Source organism: Oncorhynchus keta, chromosome 15 (assembly GCF_023373465.1).
Source record: "Oncorhynchus keta strain PuntledgeMale-10-30-2019 chromosome 15, Oket_V2, whole genome shotgun sequence".
In the NCBI taxonomy this organism is placed as follows: Eukaryota; Metazoa; Chordata; class Actinopteri; order Salmoniformes; family Salmonidae; genus Oncorhynchus; species Oncorhynchus keta.
In genome coordinates this window covers 23,091,450-23,104,664 of record NC_068435.1, presented here as the reverse complement: position 1 = coordinate 23,104,664, position 13,215 = coordinate 23,091,450, and the positions used below count along the sequence as shown (strand labels likewise).

The 13,215-nt window shown below is 41.4% G+C and overlaps 1 protein-coding gene across 6 annotated transcripts in view; it reads right to left on the bottom strand.

Annotated features, from left to right (window-relative positions):
- The window catches only part of LOC118394608 (nuclear receptor coactivator 2-like), a 54,128-nt gene extending 41,285 nt beyond the window's left edge, over window positions 1–12,843 (bottom strand). For 4 of the 6 annotated variants that reach the window (XM_035787978.2, XM_035787982.2, XM_035787981.2 and 1 more), the window contains exons 1-2: window positions 12,695–12,833; window positions 5,397–5,464 (exon numbers count right to left, since the gene is read on the bottom strand). The gene's annotated coding sequence lies outside the window, so the exon portion shown is untranslated. Of the gene's footprint in view, window positions 1–4,495; window positions 4,661–5,396; window positions 5,465–12,694 lie in introns of those variants that run through there. The other 2 variants (XM_035787979.2, XM_035787980.2) reach the window with 2 other exon arrangements.
- Window positions 12,844–13,215: the final 372 nt, after the last annotated feature.

The window sequence follows — 13,215 nt, the reverse complement described above, 5'->3', positions numbered from 1 at the left end:
CCTGGTCAAAAGTAGTGCTCCACACAGGGAATAGAGTGCCGTTTGGGACGCAGCCCATTGTAAAACAGCCTGCTATTTGACTTGCTGCTAGCTCAAAATGCATGGACAGAGCCTACATCCTCATTCCATTACAAGGTAGCAGCTAAATGTATTCAGAAGTTACAAATCATTTCAGAATGTTGGCCATTCAGCCATTTCCACCATTGAGTAAAATAGCACACTATGGCCTTTGACTATAGTGATTTGGAGCAAGGTCTTCCAACTTATAATACTTTTCACATAAAGGGCAAAAGCCCTTTAAAAAGTCTGATAACGTAGGAGTAACCATAGGCCAGAATCCGATTGTGGGTTGTAGACGATGCAGCTTTTAATGACAAATGTAGACACATTTGCAGAGATTTAGTGACATCTTCTTACTCCTCCTCGAAATGCAATGGAGGAAATGGATCTTTATGATGCCTTACATGCTGACTACACCGGGCGAGCGGATCTCATGCATATCGATTCGATCCACTCACACCAGACACGATCAGGACACGCAGGTTGAAATATCAAAACAAACTCTGAACTATATTAATTTGGGGACAGGTCAAAAGCATTAAAACATATATGGCAATTTAGCTAGCTAGCTTGCTGTTGCTAGCTAATTTGTCCAGGGATATAAACATTGGGTTGTTATTTTTACCTAAAATGCACAATGTTCTCTATTCCGACAATTAATCCACAGAAACTGAGTTTGTGTCTTGTAATCTTTTCTTCAGGCTTCTTCTTTGGAATTTATATTGCAGTTGGCAACCATCTTTAAGGTGCAACTGGACCTCAGTTCATCTTTCAATAATCCACATGGGTATACGCTCCTAAAAAACTAAATCAGGAGAAGGGAGAGGCGGGACTTGCAGCGCATCAAGCGTCCAAACAGAAGCGCCTAGCTATGCAGATGCTCGTTGACACACTTGAGCAGTGTGGATGCAATGATTGAATAACACGTGTACATTTATTTTGCAACGCTCACGCACGTAACGCAACCGGTGTGGCCAGCACATTAGTCTTCCAATTTCCACAGGTCCATAACACGTGAGGGAAAGTAGGCGTAAGACTCTCGCTCCTACTAAGTATAAAAATGTCCTTAATTTTTTTTTTTAAATAGTATCAATGTTTTAGGCATGCTGCACAGCCTACAAAGGTGCACAACACGACTAAAACAATTGTAATTATTTTATGGTTGAAAATAACACACTACATGACAATTGATTCTCCCAAAAGCAGAACAGTGGTTTGTGTTTTGATTAGGAGGATAATCCCGCTAGGAAGCAGTGATCAATCCAACGGTTCATTCTTTAAATGGCTCAGTTGATCTCTGAACTGTTTTCTTCCCTCTGCTGAAATTGTTTTTAAATGGTTTTACTTTGAGGCACTTGGCTCTAATTTCATTAGCATTGAATTGGAAGGAGAAGATGCTGGGGTGTTAGCATTTTGTGGTAGGCTTCATCACTGTTAATTCATCAAGAGTGTGCCTGCCTCGAGCAGTGATGGAACAATCTGTCCCAGCATGCTTTTTGTGAGGCCACCACCCTCCTGGGAGCTGAGAATGGGGCCACATCAGATCAACGCCATGATGTCATAATCAGATGTAACTGCTCTCTCCATCACCATCATCCTCCCTGGAGAGTCAAGTGCTTTGACAAGAGTATCAAGGCTGGCCAGCACTACCAAATATAGGAATAATATAAAATCAAAATATTTCTGATCACATAGGCCTGATTGCTTTCCTTCGTAACAGAGTTCAGAATAGCCTTATTGAGGATGTAGAGATACCACGCATGCAGACTGACATGATGTGGACCCTCTTAGTCAGTTCGACTGTTGGAGGATGTCTAAGCCTGTACAGAGACAGAGGTCTAAGCCTGTATAAAACCTCACGGTAACAGGGTTGAAGCCCTCCCATCAGACATATACACTAGGTATTAAATCTTTAGTGTACATGTAGATTAGGAGCCTTCATTTTTCTGTAGCTACGTATGTTTGCAGCTGTTGTTTATCCTGTAACCTCTTCGCTGTCTGGGAGACAAAAGACATATGGACCAAAATAGAATAACACACACAGCCCAACACCACCACATTGGGTAGGCTAAAACAATGAAAATGTTCTTACTTTTTCAATTACTCTTGAAAACTAGCCCTTGGTGGGCTAAAAGATCCTAATAAACAAAACCAAATTAAATACTGTGGTTTTTCCATTGTCACGCAAGTCAATTCCTAAACTGTAAATTACAAAAAGGAACAACAAAGTCAACTCGCCCCTGCTCTGTTCTTTATTCTTACTCTTATTATCCATCCTGATGCCTAGCCACTTTACCCTGCCTTTATGTACATATTTCTTTCTATTGTGTTATTGACTATACGTTTGTGTATTCCATGTGTAACTCTGTGTTGTTGTCTGTGTCGCACTGCTTTGCTTTATCTTGGCCAGGTCGCAGTTGTGAATGAGAACTTGTTCTCAACTAGCCTACCTGGTTAAATAAAGGTGAAATATAAACAAATAAACAAATACCTTGTACCCCTGCACATTGATCTGATACTGGTGCGACCAGGGAGGTAGCAGACTAAAATAATCAATTCAATGAGACGTCGGATGAGAGCTGGAGCCAGCCATTATCAGGCTGATCCCTCAGGTCAAATTGAATCAGGGCTCAGCCCTGGCCTGCCGACGTCCCCTGGCCCACTTCCTGGGGATATCCCAAATGGCACCCTATTCGGTGCACTACTTTTGACCAGAGCTGTATGGTCCCTTGTCAAAAGTAGAGCACATGTTTAGGTGAAAGGGTGCCATTTGAGATACACTCCCCTGCCTATGTCCCCTAGCCCCTCTCCCCTATAGTAAGGGTACACACTTAGCAATGCCAACCAAGACAAAAGTCAGACCTAAAAAAAGGCACTTTAATGGCTATCAACCCTGGTCCAAGAGGCTGGCGTCCCTGCTCAGTCTTCAGTGGACAGCTATGGTACGTCCCAAACAATACCCTATTCCTGTTGCAGTGTACTACTTTTGACCAGGGATCATACGCACTATATAGGGAATTAAATGGGGAATAGGGTGCCATTTGGGACATAACCTACGACTCACAACCCATAGCGGAATTAGCAAACACTTCTCTTGTGAATGAATGGTGATATCATAGAATATCCAGAAGACTGGATGTATCTAGAAGAAATGAGTCACTCCTAAAAGACAGAAAGCATAGGACAATCCAGATGTTATCTGCTCAGCCCTGGCTGCTACCATTAGTAAAGCAGGATAGGCATTTCTAACATTCCTAATTTACTGATGGCTTGTGATACTTGTGCTGGAATGTGCACCAAACGACTGACTGTGTGTGCGCGCTGTGAAGTGAAGTGTAGTCCAAGTGTGCTCATCGTCAATGACCCACTTCTGTCGCATTAATACATCCCAAATTGCTATTTGAATGAAGCGAACAGTCAATGTAATTTACTTAGATTTAGTCCAAATGATCCTCTAAGAAATATTTCTGTACACTGACTGAGCACACAAAATTGGTTTAGATTTTAGATTATGCTCAATGGGCCGATGGAAGGCAACATGGAAATAACAGGCTGACCTTACATTACAGCCTGTGTGGGCTTGACAATGTCTGTGTCAGAAATGGCACCATATTCCTTATATAGGCCTATTGGGCTCTGGTCAAAGGTAGTGCACTACATAAGGAGCCAAATGTTATAATGCATTGATCATGGAACCAGATCAATACCATTGAACACACCCTGTGGCAAACTGCAGCCCACCTGTTGCTGACACCTATGCTTTGCTATGCCAGGCAAGAAGCAGGCAGGGTGAGGGCAGAGTGAGGGCAGGGTGAAGGCAGAGTGAGGGCAGAGTGAGGGGTGTGTTAAAGAGCAAGGTTCACCTTCATCGGCCCTCTACTGAAGAGATGCCCCATGACCGACAGCTAGGGGCCTACTATAAGACTTGGTCAAAAAAGAAAAATAGTATGTAGTACACTACTTTTGACCAAAGCCCAATGAAATGCACTTCTGAGCCCTCGTGTCTTATGACAGGATCCAGAAGCCTAAATTCCTTACTGTCAGTTAACTGTACACATTTATTTGGCCACACATTCACAGCTCTATATACAAAGTTAATTTAGTATCCCAGCCTCCTCACCAGACTGGTGGCCCTTATGGGGTTGTTTACAGAGGGGCTTGTCGTGTTCATGTCCGGTGGCATCAGTAAGACTGCTGACAGCACACAACAAAGAGCTAATGGAATGTTCTGTGGACATCTAAATTCCTCTCAGGATACCGTAGGAAGTTCGTTGTGTATTTCAAAGACGCAACATAGATAAAAATCCCACACACAAAACACTCGCCTAAAAACAGCAACAATTCTATACCAAGAAACAAACAATTCTAAACAAACACAATGTAATCTCCTTCATTGGGAAACAATAGCTATTTATTCCATTCCTTGATTACTTACCCCTTTGACCAAACATGGGTCCATAAATCAACAGTGTCTGACCCATGGCTACTGTCGACTCAGTTTCACAGCAAAAACCTCCCACATAGGCTGGTTAACGTTGAGCCCAGGCAGACAGGCAGTCACAGCGCTGTACACGCTACGCAGCGATGTAGACAGAGGCACATGCTGGAGCAAGGACATGCACAAACAGCAGATTACCTCCTGTGTCATCTGCTCCTAATGACAGCTGACAAACTACAGCACAATCCCCTCAGAGCCACAGCCGATGATCTCCAATCCCCTCCCCCACTCTTCCCTGGCCCCGCCTCCGGAAATCCAGCAGCTAGAGAGAGCAGAGAGCACTCGAAAATTCCAATAGTTTGATGATGCCCGGCCCCGAAAAGTGGTTTCCCTTTTCACCAAGATAATGGCCTGCTCTTGTCACATGAGACAAAGCAGAGGCAACAATGGGCTGGCAAAAGACAAAAGAAGTGTGTGTGTGTTTTAAACACAGCAGGCAGCTGGCTTTCGTTTCACTAGCCAGTCAACCTGCAGAGAGAGGCCTGTCGCTTCTTTACTTTCACTTTGCAGAGCATTACATAATATCAATATTTGGTTTATAGCAGTTCTATAGAACCAACAAAACAGCTTATTGTTGTTGTCATAGAGTTGTGTATGTCAGTAAATGTAGATTGTTGTTAGATACAAATATAATATACACTATATTATACACCGTTGGCTAGCGTCCTGTACAGGGGTTGTACTTGTACATCAAACTGCCTCACGCCCTCGGAAACACGAGACAGGCTCCTTATGCCTCAGACAAAGCTTACGCTTCTTATAGTAAACAGGACAGTTCCAAAGCAGAAATGGCACAATATCAGGGAGGGAATGAGAACGGTTGATTCAGCTGACTCACCTTGGCTTATGAAACACATCCTTCTTAATGAACTTCTGCAGGCATCACCCACTCCTCTCTTTGAAGGCCTGAACAAGAAGAGGCATACTACAGTTTGATCCAAACCTAAAGACACAGTTACTGTACATTCAATTGACTTGAGAGCTATCGTTCATTTTTCAATGCAATCAGCCAAGTGCCACAGACACATTGCTAATTTGCATTAGTTGAATCTGCGAGGACCGGTAGCTATACCATGATTACCTCACTTCAATGTGTGAGCAGCATGACATGAAATTGAGAGCAACAAGTCAGAAAGAGTAGAAAGGGGAAGCACATTTGTTGGTGACTGGTCAACTGTAAACATCTGCTAGAGCTTGATTTGTACTATATGACAGACGCTGTATGACAGATGCTCAGCAGGCTGCTGCCTTAAACCACAGAGAACTTAAAGTTGCACCTGGTCACAGAGAGACCAAAGGGAGGTGTGGGGAGTGGGGCCGACAGCTGATCATAACACACCATCCCATTCAGAGGGAGGAGCAGGACCGAGGACACATTGGTTATATTTCAGGGTTTTTTCTTTCACTGCATATTGATGTAGGCCTACATCTCCTGTTAAGTGAATTTCAAAAATATGCAGGACAAAAGTCAAATAGTCTTCAAATGAGAATAGGTGCTGTGTGCGCACACAAAGCAGTGGCAGACACAGTCCGCACTGAACAGGGACAGGTTAAATCTCTCCAAGTCAGTCAGGACTATCATGTAATGCTGTGTGTTGAGAGCAGCAGTGCTTTCCTCCTGCTGTAACATGATCTCCACCAACCACAGGGCCCAGGAGAGAGAGAGGGGATGGGTGGGGGAGCATGGCCAGAAGACATCAGCTTTCTGTTGATAGTCAATCAGTTAAAGGAACAATTCAGAACAATGAGCTATGCTTAGGATGTACAATACCAGTCAAAAGTTTGGACACCTATTCATTCCGGGGTTTTTCTTATTTTTTTTTTACTAATTTCCTACATTGTAGAATAGTGAAGGCATCAAAACCATGAAATAACACATGGAATCATGTAGAAACCAAAAAGAATTGTTAAACAAATCAAAATATTTACATATTTGAGATTCTTCAATGACAGCTTTGCATTGGCTCATTCCCCCCGGAATGAGACAACGACAGGGCATCTCGAAGAGCAATGCTGGTTCACCCAGATCAATTTATTTCATCCAGTCATGTGATCTGAACACAACACATCAGGATAAAATGGCACCTCACTCAGATGGAATTTCTCTCCTGGTTGATGGCTTGAAGCTACAGTAGATACCCGAGCGGATCTCAGATCTTTGGCCGAGTGCTTACAAGTCATTACTCAATCGACACGGAATGCTGTCATGAATTTTAAATTTGTCCAACTGGCTCATGGTAGACTTTGCCCCTGCCTGCACAGATCTAAAATCAGATTTTTTTCAACCAATCCAAGCCTTAGCCATTACACGGTACAAAGTACAGCTGATCTAAGATCTGTAGAAAGTTAATATTGTTTTCTCCATAGTGTTTTCTAGGTGTCTAGTTTCACATCTGTACACCAACATAGTAAACCACAGAAGCACAAGTGATGGTAGTCATCCTTAAACCATTTTACACACACACACACACACACACACTTCCAGGCTATGATTAATTTGTGTTACCAAGCAACCAGATGGTAAGCATCTAGCCTTAGTAGCCTTTACTCATTATGGTATTGCAACAAATACTTCTTGCCTGCCGATGTCAGCAGTGATGACAGTTAGGATGTTAAATGGTCGATATCATGATCACATTGTAATACCTGATGATTGTACATGGATCCTAATTTAAAACCACCATAACCACAAACTTATTTTCATAACATGGCACAATTAGGCCTTGTTCACAAAGGTAGTTTGAAATCATTTAAATCCTTTTTTTTTTTGCATGTCCGACTAGAATCTGATATTTTTCCTGCAGTCTAAACAGCCCAAAAGCATATGGAATCTGATATTTTTCCTGCAGTCTAAACAGCCCAAAAGCATATGGAATCTGATATTTTTCCTGCAGTCTAAACAGCCCAAAAGCATATGGAATCTGATATTTCTCCTGCAGTCTAAACAGCCCAAAAGCATATGGAATCTGATATTTCTCCTGCAGTCTAAACAGGCAAAAAGCATATGGAATCTGATATTTCTCCTGCAGTCTAAACAGCCCAAAAGCATATGGAATCTGAGATTTCTCCTGCAGTCTAAACAGCCCAAAAGCATATGGAATCTGATATTTCTCCTGCAGTCTAAACAGCCCAAAAGCATATGGAATCTGATATTTCTCCTGCAGTCTAAACAGCCCAAAAGCATATGGAATCTGATATTTCTCCTGCAGTCTAAACAGCCCAAAAGCATATGGAATCTGATATTTCTCCTGCAGTCTAAACAGCCAAAAAGCATATGGAATCTGATTTCTCCTGCAGTCTAAACAGCCCAAAAGCATATGGAATCTGATATTTCTCCTGCAGTCTAAACAGCCCAAAAGCATATGGAATCTGATATTTCTCCTGCAGTCTAAACAGCCCAAAAGCATATGGAATCTGATATTTCTCCTGCAGTCTAAACAGCCCAAAAGCATATGGAATCTGATATTTCTCCTGCAGTCTAAACAGCCCAAAAGCATATGGAATCTGATATTTCAAGCCACATTTCAAACCACCTTGGCCATGCGACTTGTCTCTGAACAGTCTAATTTGACTTGATCTCAAGTGGTTTTTAGACTGCTATTTGGCATATCTTGTTGCTTGCTAGCTATTCTGTCTGGTGAGTTTGACAAGAACACGTGGTAGCTAACTAGCTTGTTAATCGTTTACTAACAAACGAGTGAACGTGCTAGAAAGCTAAACAGCTAGCTAGCTCAGTGCTGTGGCAAAAAAAAAATGACTTGTTTTGAAAGCTGGACAATCTTATCCTTTGAGGCTTTAAAAAATAAAATAAAAATAAGTTCTTACACAATGATTTTGAACATTCAAAGCAACTGGGAAACAGCTATGACAGACATTGTCACTTTAGCTTGCTACATAAGTTCTGAGTGATCAGAAGCACGAGAACCACGACCAAATCAGCCTGCACCACTGCACACACACCCATCGTTACTATGATAACTATTGTAGCCATGTCAGCAAATAATTGCTGTCTAAACACACACACACACACACACACACACACACACACACACACACACACATCCAGTTTGGTCACTCGTAACTTGGTGTTTGGACAGTCAATATTCCAAAACAGATTATAGCATTAAGGCCTGCAGTGTGAACAAGGCTTTAGAGTTTATTGGTAGGCTTTTCACACCCATACTACCTAATATTATCCCAGGATAATTCATGCAACCACTGCCTCCAGGTTTCTCTACACATGCAGGCAAATACTGCAGAACAGTACATGTCCTAACCACTGGTGGAGTTAACATGCGAGCACCTAAATGAAAATGCTGCTGACATTTCTCACAGCAATGTGGGATTCCCAAAGAAGAAAATAACATTCTAAACAAAACAGAGGTTGGATCCAAGCATGCAGGCTTGGCTGCTAGTCATGTTAGCCCACAGTGCTTCACACAGGGTGTAGCACAGGGGAGACTTTACCACCAGGGCCCTGTCACATAGCTGCAGAATTATGGCCACAGCGCAAACCAAATTAGCACTTGTTATGCAACCCTGGACTTGGCTCCCTGGCCACTGGTTCATTCTGCTGCATTCCCTCTTGTTTGCTGGGTGGCCTAGAAACAGTTCACCATGGTGGGTTGTGACTATGTCTACACTAATGCTGCGTTTACACAGGCAGCCCAATTCTGATATTTTTTCACTAATTGTGTCTTTTGACCAATCAAATCAGCTCTTTTGTTTTTTTTACAATTGTGTGTGTGTGTGTGTGCGGACTGTCCACGGAGGGGTTCACACACACAGATACACCATTTGAACCAGTCTCCTCAGTCCAGTATGTTACATCCACCATTCCATGACAGTAATTGCTATTTTTCTGCATTGTTGAATGCTAGAAAGGAATGGACCGCTTACTCTTAAGGTGACAGTCCACCCATGAACCGCCATTGAGGTATTTGAGGAGATGACTGCCAGGGGGTGGCAGCACCATATACACACACTATCGCCTGGGAAGTGCCCTTGTAAGCAGCACTGGCCTGCATGCACTTGGAAGAAAACTGTCATGTGACTAATTCTCCAGTACCGAGCTAGGTCCAATCATTTAGATTTGTAGTCACCCTACAGAGCCATTCTGTCAAACAGTATGGAGGACAACATATGAACAAACAATGCTGCTGTATCATAACCTGGTCTGCATTGTATACAAAAATAAAAAAAAAAGGTATTGAAATGAATCCATATGAATAGATCCATTGAACAACTGTGACAGGAACTGGGCACGCTAATGGATAAATTAATGATCATACTGTAGTAGTACACAGCCTCTCATAACTAGGCCACATAAGAACGGATATGCAATACAATTACTGAGAGAAGCAGAATTTCAATGGCCAGTGGAGGAAAGCACAAGGTGAGATGTAGGTTGAAGCACTCAATTGACTGATCCCCGCTTCAAATATCAGAGTTCTGATTACTTTGAAATGAGTAAATAAACTCAATGCAAAAGGAATAACTGATGTTGCTGTGATTTCAGCAGACCCCATCTAAGATGGGATTTAAGTTCAGGCAAGGCTGTGACATCAAGGAATTTTCAATAATGGTTATTGGTCAGCCAAATGATCGCAGTCACTGTTATAATCGTTTGAATAGTATTTTGTTTTCATTAAAAAAATATGAAAAGGCACATTTTCTCCTCTCCTGACTGCATGTTCTGCTGCTGAAGTGAAGGTGGCAGAGCCTAGTCAACCAGACTCCTTTCCTAAAACACCTAGCTTGTTTAAGCAAGGAGCAACACAGTTTCATCGCAGCTGAAAAGAGTTCATGTTACCACAAAGTAAACTGCAAAGAATGCCTGGCCTGTCTTCAGTCAGCTGTTCATTCCACAAATAAACTAAATATAATTAAAAAAATATTATTTTATTTTAGTCGGTTACACGATAACTTTGCAAGCCCTAAATTCATGTTTAGCCTGCAGCAACCTGCTTGAGAAAAACTGCCCATCGATCAAAATGTTGTGGCTTTTGGCGAATGCTTTTCTAATTATCTCAAATTTCACTGTTGCTACTGCCTGTAAACGCAGTCAAAGTTCAAAGTGAATGATGGCAGGCCCATGTGGAAAATTGCTTATTTGCATATAGACCTACTGTAGCTCCTATTGGCTATGGCGAACCGGTCTGTGTAGAATCCGGTCCTTGACAAGACTGACACGTTTATTAGGTGTTATTTACTGAATGATCTATTAATTGTCCAAATGCATGGCCGCTTTCCCACTCTATATTGCTTTAGAATTTCACACAAGTCTTTCTCTACGTCATTCCCCAACATTCTATGGAAGTATGAAAACGGGAAAATGACCATAGCTAAGGGATCGCTACTCAGAAAATGTAAAGTAAAAAATACATTTTAAAAAAGGCATCATATTCTTCCTGGGGGTGAATATGAACAGATTTAAATAAGATTTCATGCCAAGAGCATTGGGCCAGTAACCGAAAGGTTGCTAGTTTGAATCCATGAGCCAACTGGGTGAAAAAATTGCCAGTGTGCCCTTGAGCAAGGCACTTAACCCTAATTTCTACCATATGTTTCTCTGGATAAATATATTTTAAAAGCCTAAAATATAAAATGCTAAAACACTGTCAGTTCCACTTTAAATGTTAAAGTACAGTCATCAAGCTATGCAATGAAATGGCATCCCTTCCAAATCTCTCGCTGTGTACTGTATGTTTGAAGCACATGCCAAGTCTTCTGCACAGCTTACTAAATAGTGGCAAATAAACAGGGTAAAAGGCTCTAAAACGATAAGCAAAATAAGATCGAAAATACTACATGTTACCATTACTAAACAAATATAAAAGTTGCCCATCTCTGTCAACAAAGTTCTGCTTTTCATGTAAGATTTGTGCATTTAGTAATGAAAAGATGGACAATGACAGAACAAGGAAAGAGGCTGTGTGATGCAATACCTTTCAAAGTTCACTGCTGCGTAATTCAGAAGCACAGAATAAAGTCTTTAAAGGGCCGCTAGTCCAATATTAAGAGATTCTCTACCAATAGACCCCGCCTTTGGTCCAATCTTTATATATTTCTACTCTAATAGCAGTTTGACTTATTAGGTAATATCTCACTATGGATAACACTATGCCCCTGCCATATGGTCAACCTTCTGCAGGCCAATTTATTGGTGGCACACTGGCCCTGCTCAATGTGAACTGTATTCGATTTTGGTGCCGTTCCTTTCTCCTAATATTCTTTACTAGCAATTTAAAGCTGATGATTCATTATGATGCATTAACACACAGAGATTCTCACAAGGCAAGCAAAAAAATAATACTATGATTGAGATATTGGTTTTAACTGTTTAGGTGATAGTCACTGATAAACCAACACTTAGGTTATAGGAACGAATTGGCAAATATTTGTGTTTTGGAACCATTTATATTTTTTAAACAGTTATAGATAACTCCTGTGGGAAGACTTGCGTCACGTTCGCCATATGACGTCACGCAAAGGTTGATGAACAGTTGAAGTCAAAATTATATAATTCCTTTGAATATGTCAATGTGACTCATATATAATGTTGCACTTCTCAGATCGCAAACGTTTCTAAGTGTTAAATAGTTGATAGGACGGATTACCAATCGAAAATGTGGTGCCTTGCTTGCTGAGGATTTCCTACTTGAACTCATACGCCAGTGACGTTTGGTTTCTTCTTCAACCACGTCTGTTCTTTTGGTTTCAATAAGCTATTTTGCATTATGCAAAAACCTCGAACTACGTGCAATGTTTACCACTATATCCGCGATCGATGTCGTTGTTCAATCTTCAAATGAATTTGCAAATAGGAACCTCCTTCAACTTCTCTCTGAAACTCAAAACACAGTAGCCTATAGACTCACAAGCCAAAACAAATGTGATTTACATTGCTTAGTAGCCTAAACAAAGTTAAACTTCAGCAACGCTTCAAAACAAAACTATTGTAGAAGTAATCTTCGAACCATCTAAAGAAATATCTCGCTTCAGATAACAAGCAACAACGCAGCTTCCCAATGGTAAACCTAAACTGACATTATGGATTATAGCATATATATCTGGACAAAAACACACTTCTTCACTACAAAATGCATATAGTGTAAGTTACTCTCCATAACTTACCGTAACTTGAAGTCCCATAAATTTGAAATGCTATGTCAGGACCTTCGTACTCGTGAATAGGCAATGTAACAGCACTGCCGCCATGTTCCTCTGCGATGACTGTAGTGCTTGTTTATCATGCCCATAGTCCTCCCCCACACGCGCAGCGCACCAGCCCTCATTACCACAATAGACTTTGCTGCTCACAGAACAGGCCAGAATAATGACTCTGCAGCCAGCCATAACAGCTTAAAGGCAGACAGACTCATGGTATCAATGCGACCGATTAAAGTTGGTTAACAATGTATTTTTTTCTTTAAAACTTGAATAGGTTGACCCTGCTGTGCTTACTCAGAAGTGTTTTAGTCATATCGTCCTTTAAGGTTGAATTTAAATAATGAAACACTACATTTTGGAGTCTTTCAAATGTAGACTACCAACAAACACCCCGTTATTTTAGGCCCAAATTAATGAGTAAAAAAGTGTGCCTTACTCTTCAGGTTTGTATTTGATGTTAGGCTTTGTATTTGCCATGCAGCCCA